The sequence below is a fragment of the Odocoileus virginianus genome, chromosome 16, assembly GCF_023699985.2.
Source record: "Odocoileus virginianus isolate 20LAN1187 ecotype Illinois chromosome 16, Ovbor_1.2, whole genome shotgun sequence".
NCBI classification, from domain to species: Eukaryota; Metazoa; Chordata; class Mammalia; order Artiodactyla; family Cervidae; genus Odocoileus; species Odocoileus virginianus.
The window spans coordinates 7,916,667-7,940,179 of NC_069689.1; the positions used below are offsets into that span (position 1 = coordinate 7,916,667).

The window sequence follows — 23,513 nt, forward strand, 5'->3', positions numbered from 1 at the left end:
CATATCACTCCAAGGGATGGCCCCCGCCCTGCCCCAGCCACATTCAGGGACCGTGGGCCCCGTCAAAGCCCAGCCATGTGCTGACCATCCCGGCACTTCCATATCCACGGCCCTGAGCCCAGCGGGGCGGCCGCAGCCCGGCTGGTCTTGGCGCTCTCCCATCACGCTCCACCAGGGCGCCTGGCACGGGCTGGACGCTGGCCGCGGGCCGCGTGCGTTCCTGGAGGGCGGAGTCTGCGCACGCGTGGGGCGCCGGGCAGCAGTGCTTCATTGTGGCTGCGCGCTCCTGCTCGGCGTCTGCGCCCAGCTGGCATCAGACGGCAGCAACCAGGCCTCCATCCAGCTGGCCGGGCGCACACTTGGTCTGCACCCGCTCCAGAGAGTGTGACATATTTTTATTTAAAAAAAAATCAATAAATCATTTACAGGGCTGTCACCAGCCGTTATGAGACTGCTTTAACCCCCTGTCTGCCGTGCCGAGAGGGTGGTGTTTTCACCCTTCCTCTTAAATCCCGGGAGCAGGTGGCCAGGCGACCTCCTCAGGTGGGAGTGCAGGACTGGACTTCTGGGAGGCCCTCGGGGACTGAGGCCTTGCTGCCCAGAGGTGCCCCCCAGCCACCGTCTCGGTGTGAAGCCGGCCCGGGCTGGCCAGCTACCCACCGGGCGGCTGTGTCCCCGAGGCTCATCTGAACCCCCAGTTCCTCGCTCCTGGGGACACTGCCCACCCAGCTGGAGTCCATGGGAGCCTTGCAGCCGTGAGGGGGGTCATGGTGGACCCCAGGGGCGGTCCGGCCTCCATCAGCCCGCCTCCTGCTCCGTTGCCACCATCTCCGAAACATTCGGCTTCTTAGGTCCTGCGGGCTCCCCAGTCCCCCCACCCTGGGGGACTCTGCACAAGCCAGTCCTCCGGGAAGCCTTCCAGAACGTTGCAGAGCCCCCGCTGCTTTCTTGGTCCCACACCCTTGTTCTTTGGCAATGCTGCGGCCAGGCCTTGCTCCTGGCACCGCTCGCGCCAGTGCTGGGGGTTTGCGGGTGCCCCTCCGCCCAGACCTGGAGGGGTGTCAGGGCCCCCAAGCCAACAAGTGACTCTGGATGGTCTGGGCACCCGCCTGCCATGCCCGCTCCCCGTTCTCTGACCTGGAGGGTGGTCATCACAGGAGCAGACCGTCCCCTTCCATGTGTCTTTGGCTTTGAACGACGGTAGATGTTTTGGCACCAGATTCACCTTCTTAATTATGTGTCTCGGGCTGATATTTCAATCAGTTTGCATTCCCAGAGCATATGCCAGCCTCCAGAATGGCTCCACCTCCAAGGATGGCTGGAGACCGTTCCTCCCACGGCTCTGCCCTCGTCACAGTGGGCGGGAGGAGGCTGGCCACCCCACCCATGCCCCCTCCCCCTTGGCCTGGTGTCCAAGGCCCCACTGTCTGGCTCAGGCGGCCTCCCAGCTCCACACACGACCTGCCTTCCCACCATCACGGTCCCACCGGTGTGCTGTGCTTGGCCACACGACACCTGTCCAGCTCCTGCACTTTGACGTCTTTTGATCATTTGACCAACATTCTTGGCTCCCTGAGCGCCTCTGAGAGCTCCCTGAACCTGGAGTTGACCTGCGCTCCTCTGGGCCCCGCCGCCAGTCTCTGCTGCCCACACCGCACATCTGCTAAGTCGTCTCAGTTGTGACCAGCTGTTGCTAACCAGGCTCCTCTGTCCGTCATATTCTCCAGGCAGGAACCCTGGAAGGGGTGGCCGTGCCCTTCTCCAGGGGATCTTCCCGACCGAGGGATCGAACCTCTGTCTCTTATGTCTCCTGCATCGGCAGGCAGATTCATCACCGGGACTGGCTCATGGGCAATTGATCTGCACACCACAGCCGTCTTCCAGGGCTTGCATGGAGCCGACGTGCCTGTGCTGTGGGCAAGAACAGTAGGCGAGGCTCCGGATGGGGCCTGACCCACTCCAGCCTGGCCACCACTGCCTGGGTCACAGGCTCCCCACCACGGGGAACATCAGGAGATACTGCTCCCGGAGTTGGAAACGGCTTTGCTCATTTAAATACGCTGAACACAGATGACCATCCCCGACATGCAGGATAACCAGGGGCTCGTCCCCTGACCACCCGGATTGACCTGGGTCTGTTTTCACACTTAAGCTTGGAAAAACGCCTGGAAAGACCTGGAAGGTGTTCGCGAAACCTGGAGCACGAATACATCTGGGGAAGGCCTGGGGCTGCGAGGCTCTCCTGTTAAAATATTAAGCCTGTTTTGTGTGTTATTTGTGTATTTTCCAAACAGATGCTGTGGAAACAAACAAGACTTTAAGAGCAGCACGTTGAAATGAAGTCCTGCTGGTCAATGTCACCATCTCCCTTTGCTCGCCGGGCCCTGCATGGGGCGGAGGAGGGGAGGACCCTGGCCTCTCTGGCTGCTGGTCTCAGGGCCCATCAGCCCCGGCGCACACGTGCGTTTATTCACCTGTCACCGTGTGCAGGAGGCCCGCCCCGCGGTGCCGGCCTGTGGACTGCGCGTGAGGGGATCTGAGGTCTGAGTGCCTCGTGGTGACAGGTGAGGGCTGGCGCCTGGCGCTGAGGGGCGGGTGGGGACATGCGAGCTGGGGGCGGGCGGGGGTCTGGCGGCCTCACCGGGCGGGGACCGGAGCACCAGCTGCCTTTGCTGGAGGGGCCGGCACCTTGCCACCACGCGGCAGAATCGGCAGCGCAAGCAGCAGCCGGATTCTTGGCTGGGAGCAGCAGCGGCAGCGCCAGGCCCAGCTCTGAGCCAGGCACCCTGGCAAGCCCCGCAGGACACATTGAGCTCCGAACACCGGCCGGTGGATCGCAGATGGGCCTCCACTTGCCAGCAGAAGCGGTGGTGGAATGCAAGGCCCCGCCGCCCCGCCCCACAGAGCCTCTGCCTCTTGGGGGGCTCGCAGAGCAGCCTCGGGGACCTCCGGTGAGGTTCTCTCCCCAGGGCGGAGGCAGCCGGCACTTTGAGGGGGCCCTCCTCCTTCTCCACAAACGCCCCCCCCACCTCTGCCATTTGTCCTAAACAACGATCCCCTCCATTCGAGCCCCTGAATCAAATCTCTTTTGCAATTTGTCAAATTATGCAGAGGAGCCGGCAGAAAGGAAAGGAAGTCATTTGATTCTATTATGTGGAAATTAGCCTGAAACAGAGGCTGTTCGCCCGTTGGAGCAATTTCTCTCCATTTGTTCCCGGAGAAAATTGCCCGCCTGTCCTCAGCTGGCCCGAGCTGGCTCCCCTCCCCAGGCCAGGAGGGACGGGGCTGTGGCCATGGGCAGGAGTGGAGAAAAGGAGGCTTCCCGCAGCCGTCCTGGGAGGGCTGGGCCGGGCAGGCGGGCCGGGCAGGCCCACCCGGCCGCCGTCTGCCCCAGAGACTGACGCCCCGCTCTGGATGGCCAGGATTCGGGCTCCCTGCGGGATAGCCAGCCAAGCCCCACGTGGAGGGAGCTCGGGTGGGTGGGTGAGTGGGGGGCTGGAGGAGGGACGCTGTGCCTGAGGGATCTGGGGGGACGGGAGTGCTGCAGGAGGGGCTGGAGAGTCCAGCTGGGGGCACAGAGGCTGTGGGCTTGATCTTGCCCCGCGGAAGTCCGGGCAAGACCAGGGTGTGGAGGCCCACGTGCGTCCTATGTCCTTCCAGAGGTGACAGCCACCCGTCCCGGGGTCCCCCTAACCTGACATTGCTGCAGGGGTCACCGGGTCTGGGGGGCAGCCAGCTGCAGCCTCTCCCAGCCTCCTGTGAGCAGATGCCCATCAGATGCTATCTGCGTGCTGCCCGGAGCTCCTGCACCAGTGTCGGAAGGCGCCTCCATCCCTGGTTACGGGGGGCCTGAACTACGGCCCCGTGCCTCTGAGTGGGCACGCTCATTCACAGTCAGGACCCACTGACCCCCAAGCCCACCACCCACAAGGGCTCTGAGCGAAGGCACGGGGTGCGGTGGGCCGCCGGGGGCCCTGCTGGGCGTCTTGGAGGAGACTCAGGGCCAGAGGCTCAGGTGGGGGAGGGGTCAGAGATCAACCTTACCTGGCCCTGGTGGAGGAGAGGGGAGCCCCTCCCGGCTGTGGCCATATCCTTTCGGGGGTGGTCTTGTTTTTCATGAAGTAAAGTTTACATGAAGGGGTGCACACAGATCTTGAGGGTCCGTTTTGACGGACACATGCATGCGCGGGACCAGCGCCCGGTCACGCTGCCGGCCACCTCCGCCCCCCAGAACTGGGCTGCCCCACCCCCCGGCCGCCTGTACTCTGATTTCATTAGGTTGATTCTGCCTGTTCTGGATCTCAAGTAAATGGATGGTGTGGCGTGCATCCTGTTTCCGGCTTCTTCGATTTAACGTAATGTTTCTGAGATCTGCTCATGCGGTTTGTTCTATCTTCTTATTGGGGAGTATTCCATTTTATTCCAGAATGCACTGGTGTTTTTTTTTTTTTTTCACACGCATTTGGGTAGTTTCCAGTGTTTGACTATTACAAAGGAAGCTGCTACTACAAAACTTCTTGCACAAGTATATTTGGGAACATAAGTTTTCCTTTCTTTGGGGTTCATATACAGGAGCGGAGTGGCCAGGCCGTGGACTGGGTATGTGTTTAAGTACAGAGAGAAGACCAAACTCTTTTCCAAGTGTATGAGGATCTGATTTCCCATAGGAACCCGAACGTTTGGCCTTATTAATCCAGGGGGCAGAAGTCCTAACTCCTTGAGATTTTAATTTACATTGCTCTAATGAATAATGATGTTGAAGGACATCCTTTCATGTGCTTTTTGGCCATTTGTCTATCTTCTTTGTGAGGCATCTGTTCATGTCTTTTGCAGGTTTTCATTGAATTTTTTTTTCTTTCAGTTTTATCAAGATTTGACTTATATGCAGCACTGAGTGAGTTTAAGGTGTGCAGACTTACATATATCATGAAATCATTACTGAGGTAATTAATAAAAATCCATCTCCTCATATAGTTACAAAAAATGGGGTTTTTTCTCTGAGATGAGAGCTTTTAGGACCTGTTGTCTTAGCAAGTTCAGTTCCCCATGTGGCAGTGCTAAGTGTGGTCCCGTGCTGGGCGCTGCCCCTCCAGCAGTTATAACTGGAAGTCCGTACCTTCTGATCACCTTCTGCCTGTCTTTTTATCTTTTCTGTGTAATAACAATAATGTGCATATTCTGGACATAGGACGTGTGTGTGTAGACATCACATCTCCCCGACTCTGAGCCTCTCTGTCTTCTTTCTCTTCTCTTTTTCTCCCCTTCCCTTCTTTTTCGTGTTTTGCGCTTTTCTTTTCTCTGAAGACCAAAGGGACTCTTCTGTTGTTTGAATGAGTGACGGGGAGACATAATTTACACGCACGAAACTGCTGGGAAGGGGACAGACAATCCAAACCAACGTAGAGGAAATGTTAGCCTGTGTTCTGGGCACTCAACGCGTAACAGGGTCACTGAGCAGTGTCCTTAGAAGAGCTGGGTTAGGGCTGGGCTTTGAAAGGTGGTGCATCAGGTAGGTTCATTCCACTGCACGCAATGGAAACTCAGCAAAATGGCATTTAAACGACATGGAGGGCACGGCAACCCACTCCAGTGTTCCTGCCTGTAGAATCCCATGGACAGAGGAGCCTGGCGGGCTGTGAGCCACAGGGCCCCACAGAATCAGACACGACTGAAGCAACTTGGCATGCAGGCACGTCTTTTTTCCTTACAGAGCAGGAAGTTTAAGAACTGGTCAGTTGTTGGCAGTGACAGAGTTTATTTTCTTGGGCTCTGAAATCACTGCCGATGGTGACTGTAGCTACGAAATTAAAAGGCTCTTGCTCCTTGGAAGGAAAACCATGACAAACCTAGACAGCTTATTAAAAAGCAGAGACATCACTTTGCTGACAAAGGTCTGTATAAGTCAAAGATATGGTTTTTCTAGTCGTCATGTGCGGATGTGAGAGTTGAACCATAAAGAAGGCTGAGTGTTGAAGAACTGATGCTTTCGAACTGTGCTGCTGGAGAAGACTATTAAGAGTCTGTTGGACTGCAAGGATATCAAACCAGTCAATCCTAAAGGAAATCAACCCTGAATATTCATTAGAAGCACTGATGCTGAAGCTGAAACTCCAATACTTTGGCCACCTGATGTGAAGAGCTGGCTCATTGGAAAAGACCCTGATGCTGAAAGATTGAAGGCTGGAGGAGAAGGGGACGACAGAGGATGAGACGGTTGGATGGCATCACTGACTCAATGGACATGAGTTGGAGCAAATTCTGGGAGATGGTGATCGACAGGGAGGCTTGGTGCGCTGCTGTCCATTGGGTCGCAGAGTCAGACACGACTGAGCGACTGAACTGAAACAGTTGTTGGCAGTGGTCCAGTGTCTCCAGTTCGTTGGGCTGAGGTCTCTTCTTCTCTTGTGATTAGAAGTGGCTGCTTAATTGAGTCACTGGGGCCTTGTTACAGCAGAAACGTAAAAGAGCAAGCGGGAAGATGCTGGTGAAGGGGCAGACTCTCGAGTCTGGAAACACCAGGCCAGCAAATCCCAGGGGTCTTACACTTTTCTGGGAAGGGCCACAGTTGGTTAGATGGGCCAGACACTTATTTCTTTCTTAAACTGAGGTTTAATTGACATATGACATAATGTTAGTTTCAAGTGTACCCTGTAATGATTTGATAGCCTTTTGCTTTTCTCACTGCTGTCTTGGATACATTAAGTTTTGCATTTTGATGAAATTGTCAGTCATTTTTCCTTTTCTCTCCCAGTGCCTTCTACATCCTCCCCAGGGACATCTGGTTTACTGCAAGCTTGCAAAGGTTTTCTCCCCTGAGTCCTTCTAGATGTCTCCTAGTCAGTCTCTCATCTTTAGATCTGTGACCCATGTTGAGTTAATTCTTACATACAGCGCGAGGAAAGGGTATATTTTCCATACGTTTATCCTGCTGTTGAGACGACTTTCCTTTGTGCATTGAATTGTCTTGGAGCCTTTGTCAAAAATCAATGGGCGGGCTTCCCTCGTGGTCCAGTGGCTGAGAATATGTCTGCTAATGCAGGGACACAGGTTCAATCCCCGATCCAGGAAGATCCCCCATGCTGCAGAACAACCAAGCCCGTGTGCCGCAAGTACTGAAGCTTGAGTGCCCAGGGCCTGTGCCCCGCAGCAGGAGAAGGCCAGCACAGCCACGGGGAAATGCATCTTTTACAAAAATCAGTGGGTCACGTGTTCACAGGTCTGGCTTTGGAGTCTGTCTGCTTCCCTTTTGTACCTCCACCCCTTCATGGGGTCTCACACTTTGATTTTGGTGGGTTTGTAGCACATCATGAACTTGGGTGCTGTGAGTTCAACTCTGTCTTTTCCAAGATGGGTTTTCTATTTCTAGATCCTTGGCACTTCCAGATACGTTCTAGAATGTCATCTAGACATCTGTGCATGTCTGCAGAAAGCCTGCCGGGATTCTGACGGGGATGGCACTGGGTCTGTGGATCCGCCTGAGGTGTCTGGACATCTCACGGCAGCAGCAGCCCCCTGACCTGTCGGTCCTCCGTGAAGGCTTTTCTTCTCTTTCTCTCGGCGGTGTCTCTGGGTCGGATCTGCCTGTGTCAGAGTTAGGGGCCGTGTGGGCTGCAATCTGGAAGGAAGGACCAGAAGCCCCCAGTCCTGGTCCAGGGATGCTCTGAGCAGCGGAGGCAGCCCCTTGGCTTCTGTTCCTGGCGGATGTGGCTCAGCCTCTTCGAACTGACCCATAGACTCATGTGATCTTCATCAGAACCCCAACAGGCTTTTTTTGATAGAAGTTCGTAGATTGATTCTAAAACTGGGCTGGACGTGCTGAAACTCTGGAAATGGAGAGGCTCTTGGAGATGGTTGGATGCACACATCTCCACGGGGGCCGCCCTCCTCCCACCCCAGACCCAGCTCAGCCTTGGAACGTTCTACGTTATCCTTCGTTGGAGGAGGAAAGGGAAGAAAATGGTCCCAGAGGCCCCAAACCTGGCGTTACTGAGAGGCCCCAGCATCCAGCCCCGGTCTCTGCTTTTGCCCTCGGGGTTTGGTTACACATTGACAAAGACACCCAGAAAGTTGAACAAGACTCAGTTGTCATCTGTTGTTATGGTTACAAGGAGGGGAAATAATTTCCTGTGAGGTATCTTCTGATCACTGCTGTCGGATGCAGGAGCAGATTAGGAGAGCACCATGGTGATGTCCCCGGCTTGCTGGGGGCCACAAGACATTCGTTTTGACCTCGTATGTGGGGTTACAGTCTGCCCGCTTCACTGGGGAGATAGAATGGACCTCGTTAACAGCCATCACATGATCACTTTGCTGGTTTTATTGGGCTTGTAGAATCGCCTTTACCCTGTTCTCTCCGAAACGCTGGATTATGATATCGCAAGAGATCAAGGAGGCTGGTGTGTGTGTGTGTGGGCGGGGGGGGGGGGGGGTGCTGGGTGTGCGGGGGCTGGAAGGGAGCCCACCACCAAGCCCAGGGTCGTGGCCGGTGGTCTCCTTCCCACAGGGAGTCAGCCCGCTGGCACCGGGACCCCACACGACCTGAGACACGCTCTCTGGGGCGACTCCCACTTCCCCCTGACCACTGACCCTGCCCCGAATGGCAAGCGGAGGGGGTGGAGATGGACGATGTGACCAGCAAGACATCAGGGGTTTCTGGTTGAGGGCCTGGGGGCAGGGGCTGTGGCCAAGGAGGGTCTGCTGCCGCCTGGGGTGCAGTGGGCTGGGGGTGCAAGCGGTGCAGTGGTCAGAACCCCAAGGCAGCCTGGGCCTCGTGAGAGCAGAATCTCCTGCCTGCTCTTGGGGGTGGGGGTTGGGCAGAGAGTGCCCAGCTGGGGTGGTACCAGGGCTGGGGTTGGGGGGTTGCTCACCCGAGCCCTCAGTGCAGCCCGCTCCTCTGGACCCCAGGACCCAGGGCGCCTCCAGAGACCACGGTCCTTATTCTACCGGCTCCAGGCAAGGCCTGCCTCCTCCTCCTGATGGGGTGTGGGCACCAGAGACGGGGAGCCCAGGCCACCTCTGAGGTCTGGGGCCGGAGTACTGGGAGGACAGCTGTGCCCCCACAGGGGGCAGAGCCTGCAGGCCGCCCAGGACGCAAGGTCAGGCGCAGCCAGGGTGGGTGGGCTGCGGCCTCTCACACAGGCTCACCTCCCCCGTGTGAGCCCGTGCGGCCCCTGCGGGACCCCGCAGTCACATCCGAAAGCCCCCTCCCCCACCCCTGGTAACCACACTCGGGGTCCAGTGGGTGGGCGACCACTTCCCCTGCTTGGGCCTCCGTTGGTTTTTCATAAACTGAAAAAACTCCTGCAAGCGCAGCTCACTCGCACCCCCAAGAAGCTTCCCTTTCTTCCTTTTTTCCATCAACAATGGAGAGAGAGGAGCACGTTTTTCGTGTCAAAAATCAGCAGGTGGGGCCTCTCGGAGAGTGTCCGGACTTAAAGTCTCCTGCCTTAAACAGCCTGGAAACTGACAGAAGATGCGAGGCAACCGTCTGCAGACCCTGGACAGTGGGCAGCTTGGGACCGAGGGCCCCGATCGAGGGGACAGGTGAGTGAGCCGCTGCCGCGCTGCCTCCTGCCAGGGGTGGGCGGGGGCGGGCACACAGGGCCCGGAGGTCCTGGAGACTTGAGGAGGTGGGGGTCAGAGTGCTGGGAGGCTCAGGTGGCTGGAATCTGCAGGACAGGACTGGGGACGAGAGAGGAAGGCAGAGAAAGAGCTGTGGAATCCCACACCCAGATTCCCCCAGGGGTCTCTGCCTGAAGGCCCAGAGTCCCATCCGTGGGGCGAAGCTGCCAGAGCAACTGCGGAGAAGCAGCACAGACCAGGGCTCCGTGCGAGCCGGTGGCCTGACCCTCCCCGCCGGGGGCGGAGAACTCGCTGACTCTCCCCCAGCCAGAGGGGGAGAACTCGCTGACCCTCCCCCAGCCAGAGGCGGAGAACTCACTGAATACTCAACACATGGATGTTCATAGGATGGACTCCATGAGAGCCCCACCTCCTCAGTGGGATGATAATCCTGGAGAAAGTCGGAGCCTATAGCTGTTCCCAGAAGCATCAAAGTGAAACTGAAAGTGTTAGTCGCTCAGTTCTGTCTTTGCAACCCCGTGGACTGTATGGACTGCAGCCTGCCAGGCTCCTCTGCCCATGGAATTCTCCAGGCCAGAGTACTGGAGTGGGTTGCCATTTCCTTCTCCAGGGGATCTTCCTGACCCAGGGACTGAACCTGGGTCTCTGTGTCGTAGGCAGATTTTTTTACTGCTTAAGCGACCAGGGAAGTCCCAGAAGCATCAAAACCAGCCCCCAAAGGACCGCACTTCAAAGGGATGTGATGGAATTGCACACTCAGCAGTGTGTGTTCGACAGCCAATCCGAATCCGTGGGAAAAGCAAAGGTCCAGGAAGCTGTGTCCCAGGAGCAGGAGAAAACTCAGTTCGTGGAAACAGACCCGGAAATGACAGAGCTGATGGAAAAGACAGGCAAGGATGTCAAAACACTTGCTATAAATATGTTCATCTGCCTAAGGGCTTAAAGGAAAACATGAACACAATGAGGAGAAAAGTGAGATACAAACATTTCAAATGGAAATCATGATAAAGATGGAAATACAATCCTAGAGTGAATATTTCATAGGGTGGGATCAGACTCCACAGAAAAACCAGTAGGTTTGTGTTAGCATCAAAAGCAGGAGTCGGGAAAATGTGATCAGCTTGCCTGCTTTTGTAAATACAGAATTTGGTGGGCGCACGATCAGACTTGTCTGCTGCGTGTCATCCACGACTGCTTCTGAGCCGCTGCATCGGACCTGAGCGGTTGTGACAGCAACCGTGTGGCTGAAATCCTATGCAGCCCGTGACAGAAAAGGTCGGCTCACCCTAATTTCAAGTATTTACCTTGTGATCTCCATACACCATAAATTATAGAGCAAACTCTCTGTTTCCCAAAAGCAATGCACGTGTTAATTTTAAGCCAATGGGTCAGAGGGGTTCCCAATCAGTAGAACATGAACTCAGCATGGGAATGTAACCTGGGTTACACTTTGGGGAAGGGGGGAAGTGGAGAGAGTCCTAAGGCGGGAAGCGGGGAAGTGGGGAGAGCCGCTCTCCCTCCCAGAGCTCCTCTGGGGCCCTGGGCGCTGAGCACTGGTGTCTGTGATCTGCTGGGTCTTGCAGCTCTGTGTTTCCACCAGAACGTGAGCCTCAGCGGCAGGGTTGTCCCCCTCATTCTGTGCCCCGAGGCCCCATCCTGACTGGATGCAGGAACGGGCCGGGTGCAGGAACGGGCCGGCTGCAGGAACGGGCCGGCTGCAGGAACGGGCCGGCTGCAGGAACGGGCCGGATGCAGGGCCAGCTGTGGGCACTGGAGTCTCACACCGATACCCAGCCGTGGTCAGAAAACTTGGTCTTTCTCTCAACACCGCGTGTTCCCCTCCTCCTCCCCTTCCCCCTCTTCGCTCGGTTTTTTAGCTGACATCTATAATTTGGAAAGCCATAAAAATGAATATAGATGAAATATTAGAGGGCGACAGTATGAAAAAAGCATGAACAAAGAGGCTCTCACCGCTTTAAATAGGCCTTAAAACTGCTTTCATCCACGTGCCCGCCTCAGCCCAGTGAAATTGATTCATTGACCAAATTGGCCATTTAAAATTCAAAAGCCTGTGTTCCCTGAGCTCGGCTCCCTCCTCTGCAGATTTATGGGGCCGCAGGGAGGCACCCGGGGTGTCTCTGGGTTCTTTTTTAAGGATGATCTATAGTGAGGCAACAGGCCCCTTCTTCCTGGGGAGCCTGGCTCACCCCACACTGTGGACTAAAGCAGGCAGGGCCAGTGCTGGCTCTTGGGACCCCAGAGGGCACCTTCGCAGGTGCTGTTCTGGAACCCGCATCTGCGGGCCGGCCTCCCCTCCCAGATCCTGCCCCCAGAGGGCGATGAGAACTGGAGGTGAACCTACAGAAAGGAGTGAAGTACGGGGTTGGTGGGAGGCCTGAGATTCTGGTCTGTGGGCAGCTGGTAGGATCTCAGGGAGACCGAGGTCACCCAGCCTCCACCTCCAAACTCACCTGGGCAGGGGCTCAGACAGCACTGGGGAAGCCCAGAGGCTGAGCCCGAGGCACCCAGGGAGGTGTGGGCTTCCCTGCAGAAGAATTTTGTGACAATCAGCAGTGCAAGGGCGGGGCCTGTTTTACGCCTGTCGCTTCAAGGACGGTGAGGCTAAAGTGTCAGGAGAGGACGGCCCCTGAGCGGCAGACAGCTGGTTACTCACAGACCACAAGGGGAAGGGCCGGCCGCGCCCTGCGGGGCCTGGCGGAAGCACCGGGGTCAGCTGGGAGGCAGAGGGTGAATCGAGGCCCGTAGCCTTTCTTGAGGCTTCCTGGGGAGGAGGGTGAGGCTGGGAGCAAGGTCAGGACTGGCTGGTTTAGGTGATTCACTGGGCTCTGGGGCAGGCCTGTCCCCGGTCCCTGGGCCTGGGATACGGCCCAGAGTGTGAGAGCCCACAGCAAGGCTGGGGGGCGGGCGCTGGATGGCTGGTTTGCATTTGAAGGTGCACTTACGGGAGCGGCGGCGGCGTGAGCTGTTCACGGTCTCCAGGACGTGAGTGGCCCCTGCATGGTCAGCAAGGCCCCAGGTGTCAGAGCATCCGGACATGGAAATACCAGACGTGGTTCACACAGGGGCTGGGAGCCCCAGGGGGCGGCTCCCTCACCCCTCACACCACCTGGCGAGTAGGCAACGATGCCGTCCCTGGTCTGGGAGCTCCAGGGGGTGAGTCTCTCACCTCCCAGCCTGCGCCCCCCCAGGTGGATAGGCAATGGTGGGCCATCCCTGGTCTGGGAGCCCCAGGGGGTGAGTCTCTCACCTCCCAGCCTGCGCCCCCCTCCAGGGGGTGAGTCTCTCACCTCCCAGCCTGCGCCCCCCCAGGTGGATAGGCAATGGTGGGCCATCCCTGGTCTGGGAGCCCCAGGGGGTGAGTCTCTCACCTCCCAGCCTGCGCCCCCCCAGGTGGGTAGGCAATGGTGGGCCATCCCTGGTCTGGGAGCCCCGGGGGGGGGTCTCTCCCCACTACCCCCCACTCCACCCAGGTGGGTAGGCAATGGTGGGCCATCCCTGGACTGAGTTACACTGCAGGGACCTCCATCCCTGAGGTCACCTGGGCTCCGGCCACTCTTCTACCAAACCAGCTGCGCCTGCAGAAGTGCTGCCTGGAAGCACGATGATTGGGGGGATGGGGGGCTGGGAGGGGACGCGGCCGAGGGTGTGGTAGCTGGGCACAGAGCCCACGTCTGTCCCAGAGCTCAGAGCAGGTGGGGCTGCTCCATTCACCGGGGAAGCCTCCAGGAGGGAGTGCAGGAGGCCGAGAAAACGGGGAGGGAGATGGGTCTGCAGATGCTGTGGCCAGTCTGAGACCAGGAGGAGGGTTCCATCTGAGACCTGGGTCAGGCTCTGTCTGAGACTGGGATTCAGACTCAGTCTGGACCCGGCACTGGGGCTCGGCCTAGACCAGGACTCCGAGTTCAGTCTGAGGCCAGGGCCTTCCCAACTGTGGGCAGGGCTCAGTGTCCGTCTCTGCACACGACAGCTAATCTCCGTGCGGAGGGAACAGGCGGTCATTTCATTCGAGAAAGCTGCGCCTCTGCCCCCACCTCCAGTGCAGCAGGAAATGGGCTGGACCCAGCCAGACCCCCACCCGAGGCCTGGGCCCCCAGCACACTAGGCTGCGTCCCTACCCCACTCGGGGTGGAGTTGGGGCTCCCTGCAAAGACTCAAGTCTCCACTTTAATTACTCCATCTTATTTTGTAACTTTAATTATATAATAAGTGACACTAAAAAACCATCGTTAAATTTTAAGCCTTTGTAATAACACCATTTTATTACATTTTGATGACTTTATAACTATGATTTTTTATTATTCGTCCTGTGTTATTTTATGACGGCACAGTGAGATTTTTAATATCTAATTACAGAACCCAGTGATCATTAAGTACATCTGATACATAAGCTCACTGCAACCTGGTCCCAGGAGCGCCCGTGTGAGCAGAAATTGGAGACCTGTGTCCTTTCTGGGCAGAGGGGTGGGCATTCCTGCTGCTGGATCAGAGAGGACAGTGTAGGGGTGCTGGGTGTGTCTATGCAGCCAGACGAATCTTACCTGAAAGGTCATGGCCAGCTGGACACATCCCGAACACACCCTGGGCTCCCAGGTGCGGGTCCTGAGGTGGCCAGCCCTGAGCAGCCCATTGCCTGCAGGGCTGGCAGGTCCACTGGCCTCCATACTGGTGGGAAGGGCTTCTCTGCGCTTCAAGTCTGTGCCCCAGGACACCCTTGTGAACTCAGGGAGAACTGTGCAGAAGTCCTGGGGACTTCTGGTCTGCCTGTGAAGGCGTTCACGGAAACAGAATCTCCGACCAGAGAGGGGTAACTTGCCAAGGCCACCCTGAAATTCAGTGGCACCCCCCAGGAAGAGAACCCAGGAGCCTCCCCACTCCCTGCCCCCAAAGGGCCGAGCAGCCAGGACTTAACTGGGCGACGATGAGGCGGGGCTGGGAGACCGGGTGGGGCAGGTCAGGGCGGCAGAGGAGCAAGAGAGGCAGACAGGTGGTCCCACACACGTGGCGCCTCTCCAGCACCCCTCTTCTGCAGACACAGGCTGCGCCTGGGGGCCCTGCAGAGGGGCCCCACATGAGGCTGTTCACCCCAGCCGCGAGCCCCTCCTGTAAAACTGGTCTCACGACCTGGGCTGAGAGCTCCTTGGAGGCAGGTGGAAGGCTCTGGACCCCTAGAGAGACGAAGCCTAGACACGCTTGTTGCTGGGACTCAGACGGCCGAGTCTAGCCCCTTTGGCCGGCCTTGGCCACGTGCACCTGCCCCTGCTGCCGCATCTGTGCTCCCGCCCCAAGATTCTTCCCCATCCCACACTTCCCTGTCTTGAGCTGTGGTCTCTTCAAAATCCACTCAGGGTGACGGGAAGGCCTAGGAGAGCACCGGTCACCTCCCAACCCCAGACCTCTCGCCAGGGCCTCGTCTCTCTCTGATCCCTTCGGGGCTGGAATGGTGGATGTCCAGGCTTGGGCAAGTCCCCCGGGGGGCCCTGCTCTGACAGGCTGTGCTGCACGGATGCCCGTGGGTGATGATGCCCAGCACACGCCGCTGCCTTAGATGCAGAGGGCAGGGCTCTGATGCAGACCAGGGCCTGGCATGCCGCACGCACAGGTGGAGGACACACAAGACTCTGGGGAGCATCGCCCCGGCCTGCTGCACCTGCAGGCCAGGAGGGGAGCCGGACGCGGGACCTACGTTCTGATTGGTAGCAGGAAAGTGCTGCTCGTGTCCGTCTCCAGGGGAACAGGAGTGGGGTGTTCTGTCTGTCTCCCCGTGCAGACAGCCCACCCTGGGGCTCGGGGAGCAATCTTCCCGCATGCAGGACTCAGTCCTTCCAATCCCATGATTCAGTAGCTTTGCCCAGGCTCTGGCTGGATTTGATCATCCTAGAAATGATATCGTTGTCATGTCCCACTTGGAGGAAGCTCAATTGCCCGAATTGGCAGCAATCAGCATCTTGTCCCTGCGGCCACAGTGAGGCAGGAACTGCCGAGCTTCTGCTCTGCTGGGCTTGAGTTTCTGCCATGGCGAGTCGAGACCCTGACTCCAGGGGACCCCCCGCCCAGACATCCTGGTGATTCAATGCAGGACCACTGTGAAATCTTTTCTCATTTGCCTAAAACTGAAAAACAAGCCCCTAAGCAGAAAGTGTCTGCTGTGGCTCCAGCTCATTTCAGGGGATTCCTTTTGTGGGCAGAACCCCAATGCCTGGAAACGGTTCTGATTCCATGACAGGATGGCTCAGGGCTGAGTGCTCTGTGCTCAGGCTCTCAATTAATTAAATCTGACTCTTTGTGACCCCCATGGACTGTAGCCCACCAGGCTCCTCTGTCCATGGGATTCTCTCGGCAAGAACACTGGAGTGGGATGCCATTTTCTCCTCCAGGAGATCTTCCCAACCCAGGGATCGAAACTGTGTCTCTTACATCTTCTGCTAGCAGGCAGATTCTTTACTGCTAGCGCCACTGGGAAGCGCATGATGGAGTGGGGAGGGGGCACTTTAACAAACAGCAGATGGAAAATCCCTGGGGCAAGGTGGTGATGCTCCAGGTGGGTCCAGGATGCCCAGGCTGGCCCCTGCCTGTGTCTCCCAGGACAACGCTCCCACCCAGGGAGCAGGGTTCTGGCTGAGCTCCCAGTGTGCCCCGAGCCTGTGCCTGTGCTTCCTGGCCACGTGCAGGGCCTTGGGCACGGCGGCTCAGCCCCTCTGTGTCCAACGCAGAGGGCAGGACAACTTTTACTTAACTTCGCTGGGCCTCAGTTTCCTCATCTGTAAAATGGGGATTTCATGATTCCATGCTGCCGAGAATGTTTTGGTTTTTTTTAACTGTAGCAGTCAGGAGCTTTTAGTATGTTCACAGAGTAGTGCAATTAAACCATTATTCCTGTTGTTGTTAGTTATTCTCATGTCCAACTCTTTGCAATCCCATGGATTGTGGCCCACCAGGCTCCTCTGTCTATGGAATTCTCCAGACAAGACTACCCTGGAAGGGGTAGTCATTCCCTTCTCCAAGGGACCTTCCTGATCCAGGGACTGAACCCAAGTCTCCCACATTGCAGGCAGATTCTTTATGGTCTGAGCCACCAGGGGAGCCCCAATTAATGGTAATTAAACCATTGTCATAATCTAATTTTAGAGCATTTCCATCAGCCTGCCCCCTGAAGAAACCTCGCACTGTTAGGAATCACCGCATCACCCCGTCCCGCTTCGAGTGGCCACTGATGTCCATTCTGTCTGCAGATTTGCTCATCTCCACACTTCGTGTAAAGGCAGTTACTGCGTGGCCTTGATGACTGGCTGCCTTCACGGCGCATCGCATGTTCATCCACGTTCTAGGCTGTATCAGCACTTCATTCCCTTTATCAAAATGACTTTCTATCACAAGGACATATCACATTTTGTTTACCCGTTCTTGCTGATGGACATTTGGACTGTTTCCATCTTCCAGCTGTTGTGAATGATGCTGCTGAGAATGTGCGTGTATGAGTTTTTATGCAAACATATGGCTTCATTTTCCATAGGGTTATTGTTTTCGATGCCCAGGAGTGGGATTGCAGGGTCAGGGGTCACCCCCCGTGTCATTTTGAGAAGCGGCCAGATTCTCTTCCCCATCAGCAGCACCACTCCACGTTCCCACCGACAGTGTGTGAGGATTCTAATTTCGCCACATCCCCGCCAACACTGGTTATTTTCTGGTTTGGGGATTTTTGAGTGGCCGTCCTGGTGGGTGTGAGGTTGTGTCTCACTGTGGTTGTGGCTTGTGTTTCCCTTATAATGCTGGGGAGCGTCTTCCCACAGGCTCGCCGGCCATCTGACCATCTTCCTTGGAGAAATGTCTATCCCAGCCCTTCACCCCGTGTTTGGTTGCTTGGTTCTGTTTTCCCGGTTGACTGTTGCCCCAGGAGTTGGTGAGACGGCGTGAGAGGAGGTGCCGCTCCCGCCCCCTGCACTGTCCCCCAAGTCCAGCTCTTCTCCAGGCTTCCGAGGTTTGTTTTCTCTGCAGAAACGGTGGGGCTGGGACGTCAGGGGGCCGCACGGCTTCTCGTTTGTCTGAGAGCTGCCCGCCTGCCCCAGGCGCTCACAGAGGCAGACGCCACCAGTCAACCTATAGACACGGTCCAGTTCTGGGGAGCCGGTGGGGGATCGACGGGCTGGTGCTCACTGAAATTGCTTCCGGATGTGCCCGTGCCCGTGCGGGGCTCTCTGCGCAGACCAGGCCCTCCGGGTCCTCCCGCTCATCTTCACTAATGACGGGAAACTGCCCACCAGCTCCTGATGGCTGGCAGCCCTTTTTGCAACAGGAGGCTTGGGCCCGATGCCAGGATGGGGGGCCGGGGGGATCTCCCCTGGGTGCTCTCCCCAGGGCTGCGGGGAGAGAGCTGACCCTTGTCCTGCCCTGGGGGTCTGGGCCCAGTTGAGCAGGTGGCCTTTGTGTTCCTGGGGTCCTGGAGCCGGCTGAGTGTCCGGGAACGGCGGGAGGTGAGTGTCCAGGCGGCCCAGGGAGGTGAAGGCCCAAGAGACCCCTGGGGGTGAGGACTACTCTCGGCAGCTCCTCTTCTGCCAAGACTGCTCTGGGGAAGCCCACCCCTGAACCCTCACCGGGGAGCCCCTACTGCCAGCCCCTAGGGTCCCCTGGGGTGGGGGTGGACGCCCACCCAGGGTCACACGGTCAGGGAGGGAGCCTCTGGGTCCCCAAAGCCCAAAGCCTCTGACTCGTGGTTGAGACTGCCGCGCGTGCCCCTACTGTGCCTGGGCGTGGCCCCGCAGTCCCGCTAGACGGGCATCACACAGGAGGAAGCCAGGGCACAGAGAGGTTGAGTAACCTGCCTGCAGTCACACAGCCGGAGTCCAGAACTGGAGCCCACACTGTGAGCCCTGTGCCCTGGCCTGAGAACTGACCTCTGACCCAGGAGGAAGCACTCCAGATGGGAGTGAGGGCATCCAGGAATCGTAAGACCCCTCCCCCTCCCCAGACAAAACAAGATGCTTGTCTGGACGTGTGCCCACACTTCCACCCTCCACAGTTCTTGGGTCTGGTTCACTCACGTGTCCTCCCTGCCTCCCGGCTTTCACGCTGGAAGAGGACAATGAGGGTCTCAGCTTCCAGGAGCTGGCAGGTCAGATGGCCGCTGGCCGGGCCTCACAGGCACGGTGGACAGCCAGCTGGCCCAGATGGAAATGCAGCTGGCGGGGGTGGAATCCTGCAGGCCCCAGGGTGCTGAGAGCAGGCATGGGACTCACGTTCTGGGGCTACAGGGGTGTGATGAGTGAGGCTCTGGTGCTGGGCAGCTGGTGATTCCCAGAAAGCAGTGCTGTGGGTGGGAGGGTAGGAACACAGCAGGCACGAGGGTGGTGTGTGTATAAAGCCTGCATCACACGTGCATGCGGAGAAGGCAGTGGCACCCGCTCCAGTGCTCTTGTCTGGAAAATCCCACGGACGGAGGAGCCTGGTGGGCTGTAGTCCGTGGGGTCGCGAAGAGTTGGACACGACTGAGCGACTTCACTTTCACTTTTCACTTTCATGTGTTGGAGAAGGAAATGGCAACCCACTCCAGTGTTCTTGCCTGGAGAATCCCAGGGACGGCGGAGCCTGGTGGGCTGCGGTCTATGGGGTCCCATGGGGTCGCACAGAGTCGGACACGACTGAAGCGACTTAGCAGCAGCACCAGCAGCCACACAGCAGGACCAAGCCGCTGGCTGGAGGCTTTGCCCGTGGACCTGCTGACAACCCGTCTCGCAGGGACTGGAGTCCAGTGTGGGGGGTGTGGGCCCCAGGCTTCCGGGGGCGCAAGGAGGGCTCTGCCAGGGGCAGGGTCTGCCCGTCACTCCGGGGACGGTGCTTCAGGAAGGCCCTTGGCGGGGCCTCCGGGGCTGTGGAGGATGGTTCTCAGGCTGGAAGGGGCTGAGGGCTGAGCCACCTAACTGCCCTTTTCTTTGCTTGGGGCTGTCTTTGTCCCTCTGTCTCTCCCTTCATCCACACCCCTCCTTCCCCTCTGTGGTTGGCAGGATTCTCGGGGGCCCCTATGGCCTGGTGGGCACATTCTGGGGGCCCCGGAGAGAGAGGAGACCTCACTGCCACGAGTGGCCGCCTGTGTCCGCAGGGAGACCATCCTGGGATGAGGGGAGGTGGTGACCTCTTCAGAGGGGCTTCCTGGAAGGTGAGGAAGCAGACACAGCTGGGAAGAAAGGAAACAGGCATGTGGGCTGCCGGCCGGAGCCCCCGGGAGCGGGGTGCAGTCCCCAGACAAAGGGCAGAAAGAAGACGAAGACTGCAGCCCTCCAGCCTCACCCAGTGAGCTGGCAGGGCGGCCCAAGCTCCAGGAAAGGGTGCAGCTGGCCGACCTGGACTGCAGCTCTGAGCTCCTGCGCAGACGGGCAGCTGACCCACGGCTGGGCTCCCACCCTGAGGAAACTGTGAGATCGTTCATCTAACATATTTGTGTTTAAGCCGCCGGGTGATTTGTTTCAGAGCTTGGGGAACCAGCGCGCTCTGTCAGCCTGAGAGCTGGCAGTGGGGGTGTGGGAACTCGAGGAAGCTTCCCCTGGGTCGCCTCCCCGTCTGGGCAACAGACGAGCAGGCCCGGCCCAGGGAAGGCTGCTCCAGAGCCAGGCCCACCCAAGCTGGGGGGCGGGACTTGACCCGGAGACTCATGGGGAGGGGCGGGCTAGGACCCCAGCTCGGCCACCCCCAGCTCCTCCTTCCTGCCCCTGGGCACAGAGAGGCAGAGCTGCCCATGGGCACATTTCCCCACACCAGCGCAGCCCGCTCAGACCAGCAGGTTTGTGGGGGGAGCCAGGATCCCCACTAGGGGTGAGTTCACCCCGCCAGGTGGGCCCCCAGAGGCCCCTGGTGACCCCTAAGAGGTCACCCAGCCTCCCGCCCTGCCGCTCCCATGTGCTCTGGATAAGACCCCAAAAGCACAGCAACAAGTAAAATAAACAAGTGAGTCCGTGTCAGAAAAAGGCTGTGCGCTGCCAGAGAGACAATCAACAGAGGGGAAAGGCAGTCAATCAGATGGGAGAAAGTGCCTGCAAACCATGCATCTGATAAGAGGTTCGTATCCAAAATGTAAGGAGCTCCTACAACGAAACAGCAAGAAAACACAGACGATCCAATTAAGAAACAGGCAGAGGAGTTGAACAGACATTTTTTTCAAGACCTACAAATGGCCAACAGGTACATGAAAATGTTCTCAACATCACTTATCATCAGGGAAATGCAAATGAAACCATAGTGAGATATCACTTCACCCCACACCTGTTAGAATGGCTATTATCAAAAAACAAGAAGAGTTGGTGGGGGATGTAGGGGAAAGGGAAGCCTGCGTCCTGTCGGTGGGAATGTAAGTTGGTGCAGCCGCTGTGGAAAACAGGGTGGAGGTCACTGAAAACTAAAAACAGAGTTACCAGATCATCCAGCAAGCCCACCTCCGAGTGTATGTTTGAAGGAGAAAAAGTCACAATCTTGAAAGATACCTACACCCTTATGTTCAGAGCAGCACCATTTACAACAGCCAATAATGAAAGCAACCTCTGACTGATGGACAGGTAAAGAAAATGTGCGGGGTACAGACAATGGAATATTATTCAACTACAGAAGGAGGAAATCTTGCCATTTGCAACAACAGGGATGAATCTTGAGGGTATATCATGCTAAGTGAGAGAAGTCAGACGAGAATGACAAATGCTGTGTGATCCCACGTCTGTGTGGGATCTAAACACCCTGACTCACACAGAGAGCAGCTGGGGGTCGCCGGAGGCTGGGGGGTGGTGGGGGACGTGGGGAGATGCTGGCCTATGGGTTCAAGCTTTCAGTTAAAAGATGGGTGAGTTCTGAGGGCAGAATGTACAGCAAGGTGACTCTAGTTAATAACGACGTGTTTTTTAGAAGCTTGGTTTTGAACTTTTGGCCGTGCTGGGTCTTCGTTCCTGCGAGCAGGCCCTTCTCGTTGCGGTGCGTCCTCCTGGGGAGCCGGGCTCCAGGCGTCCGGGCTTCAGCAGGGGCAGCACACAGGCTGTGCCCCCAACACTGCAAGGCGCACTCTTAACCACGGAACCACCAGGGAGGCCTGGTGATACTGCACTTTATATAATCCTGTAGCTCTGAAAGGGACACCCTAACTCTTTCCTCAACAACCTCAAAACGGTAATTACGTGAGATGACGGGTGTGTTAACTCATCTTATTGTGATAAAGATTTTGCAATACATATTTGTGTGCTAAGTCACTTCAGTCATGTCCAACTCTTTGCGACCCCGTGACCTGTTTCTCGCCAGGCTCCTCTGCCCACGGGATTCTCCAAGCAAGGATACTAGAGTGGGTGCCGTGCCCTCCTCCAGCGGGTCTTCCCAAACTGGGGATCGAGCCTGTGCCTCTTACATCTCCTGCATTGGCAGGCAGGTTCTTTACGACTAGTGCCATCTGCTAAGCCCCAGCCATACATCCATGTGTATCAAATCACCCGTTCCACATTTTTAAATTTCATACGTTGTGTGTCAATCAAGTTGAGAAAAAAGGGAAGCAAGGAAAGTCCTCCAGGGGGCCTGGCCAGGCCCCCAGTCTCCTCAGTGAGAGGTCCCAGTCGACCCCGCCGCATTCATTTGTGAGACTGCCTCTCCGCCGGCTCCCCTTGTTTTCAGCTTCAGAGTTTCTCTTGCTGCCTCTGCGGACAATGTTGTGAGTGGAAGCATCCTTGCTCTTCTATCTTAATACACAAGTATTTTCAGTTCTGTGGAAGCCAGCCCAGGGGCTGTGGTTTGGGCTGAATCTTGTACCCCAAATTCATATGCTAAAGTCCTAATCCCCAGGACAGTGCAGAACAGGACTTCATCTGGAGACGGGGTCTTTAAACAGACAAAGGTTGATCACCTTTGTATTTAAAGGTCTGTAGACCCAAAGCTATGGTTTTTCCAGTAGTCACGTATGGATGTGAGAGTTGGACTATAAAGAAAGATGAGCGCTGAAGAACTGATGTTTTTGAACTGTGGTGCTAGAGAAGACTCTTGAGGATCCCTTGGACTGCAAGGAGATCAAACCAGTCAATCCTAAAGGACATCAACCCTGAAGACTCACCAAAACGACTGATGCGGAAGCTGAAGCTTCAATACTTTGCCACCTGATGTGAAGAGCCAACTCATGGGAAAAGACCCTGATGCTGGGCAAGATTGAAGGCAGGAGAAGAATGGGGTGACAGAGGATCAGATGGTTGGAGGGCATCACCAACTCGATGGATGTGAATTTGAGCAAGCTCCGGGAGATGCTGAAGGGCAAGGAAGCCTGGAGTGCTGCAGTCCATGGGGTCGCAGAGAGTCGGACACGACGTAATGACTGAACAGCAACAGGAAATAGACGTTAGGGTGGGACCTAGTGCAACCCAGCTGGGGCCTCTAAGAGGGGCTTGGGACGCAGACACGCGCAGGGGGACGTCCGTGTGAGGACCTGGGAGGAGACGGCCGTCTGCAAGCCAAGCAGACAGGCCTCGGGGCAACCAGCCCTGCCGACACGCACGTTGGACTTCAGTCTCCAGGAAGGGAGACACTACACGTCGGCTGTCCAAACGTCTGTGACACTTTGTGATGGTCACTCGGGCAAACGGGTCCTGACTGGGACTTGGGGTGAAAGGGAACATGTGATTCTTTGCGCTGATCTGTTGCAGATATGGGGACTGCTTCCAGGACCCAAGCGTGGGCTCTTGTCTAACACTCAGAAATGAAGTGTCCAAGGAGACACACGTGCTGGCAAAGCAAGAGACCTTATTGGGAAGGGGCGCCCGGGCGGAGAGCAGGAGGGTAATGGGCCCAGGAGGACTTCTCTCCATGTGGCTCACAGTCCCGGGATTTATGGTGATGGGATTAGTCTCCAAGTTGTCTCTGGCCAATCATTCTGACTCAGGGTCCTTCCTGGTGGGGAGTGTGTTGCTCGG

The 23,513-nt window shown here is 57.1% G+C and overlaps 1 long non-coding RNA gene across 1 annotated transcript; it reads right to left on the minus strand.

Annotated features, from left to right (window-relative positions):
- Positions 1-376: 376 nt before the first annotated feature.
- On the minus strand, positions 377-4,279 carry LOC139038601 (uncharacterized). The gene is made up of 2 exons (XR_011491621.1): positions 4,045-4,279; positions 377-1,911 (listed from the first exon to the last, which is right to left on the minus strand). It is a non-coding gene; the product is annotated as an uncharacterized lncRNA (long non-coding RNA).
- Between the last annotated feature and the right edge of the window lie 19,234 nt (positions 4,280-23,513).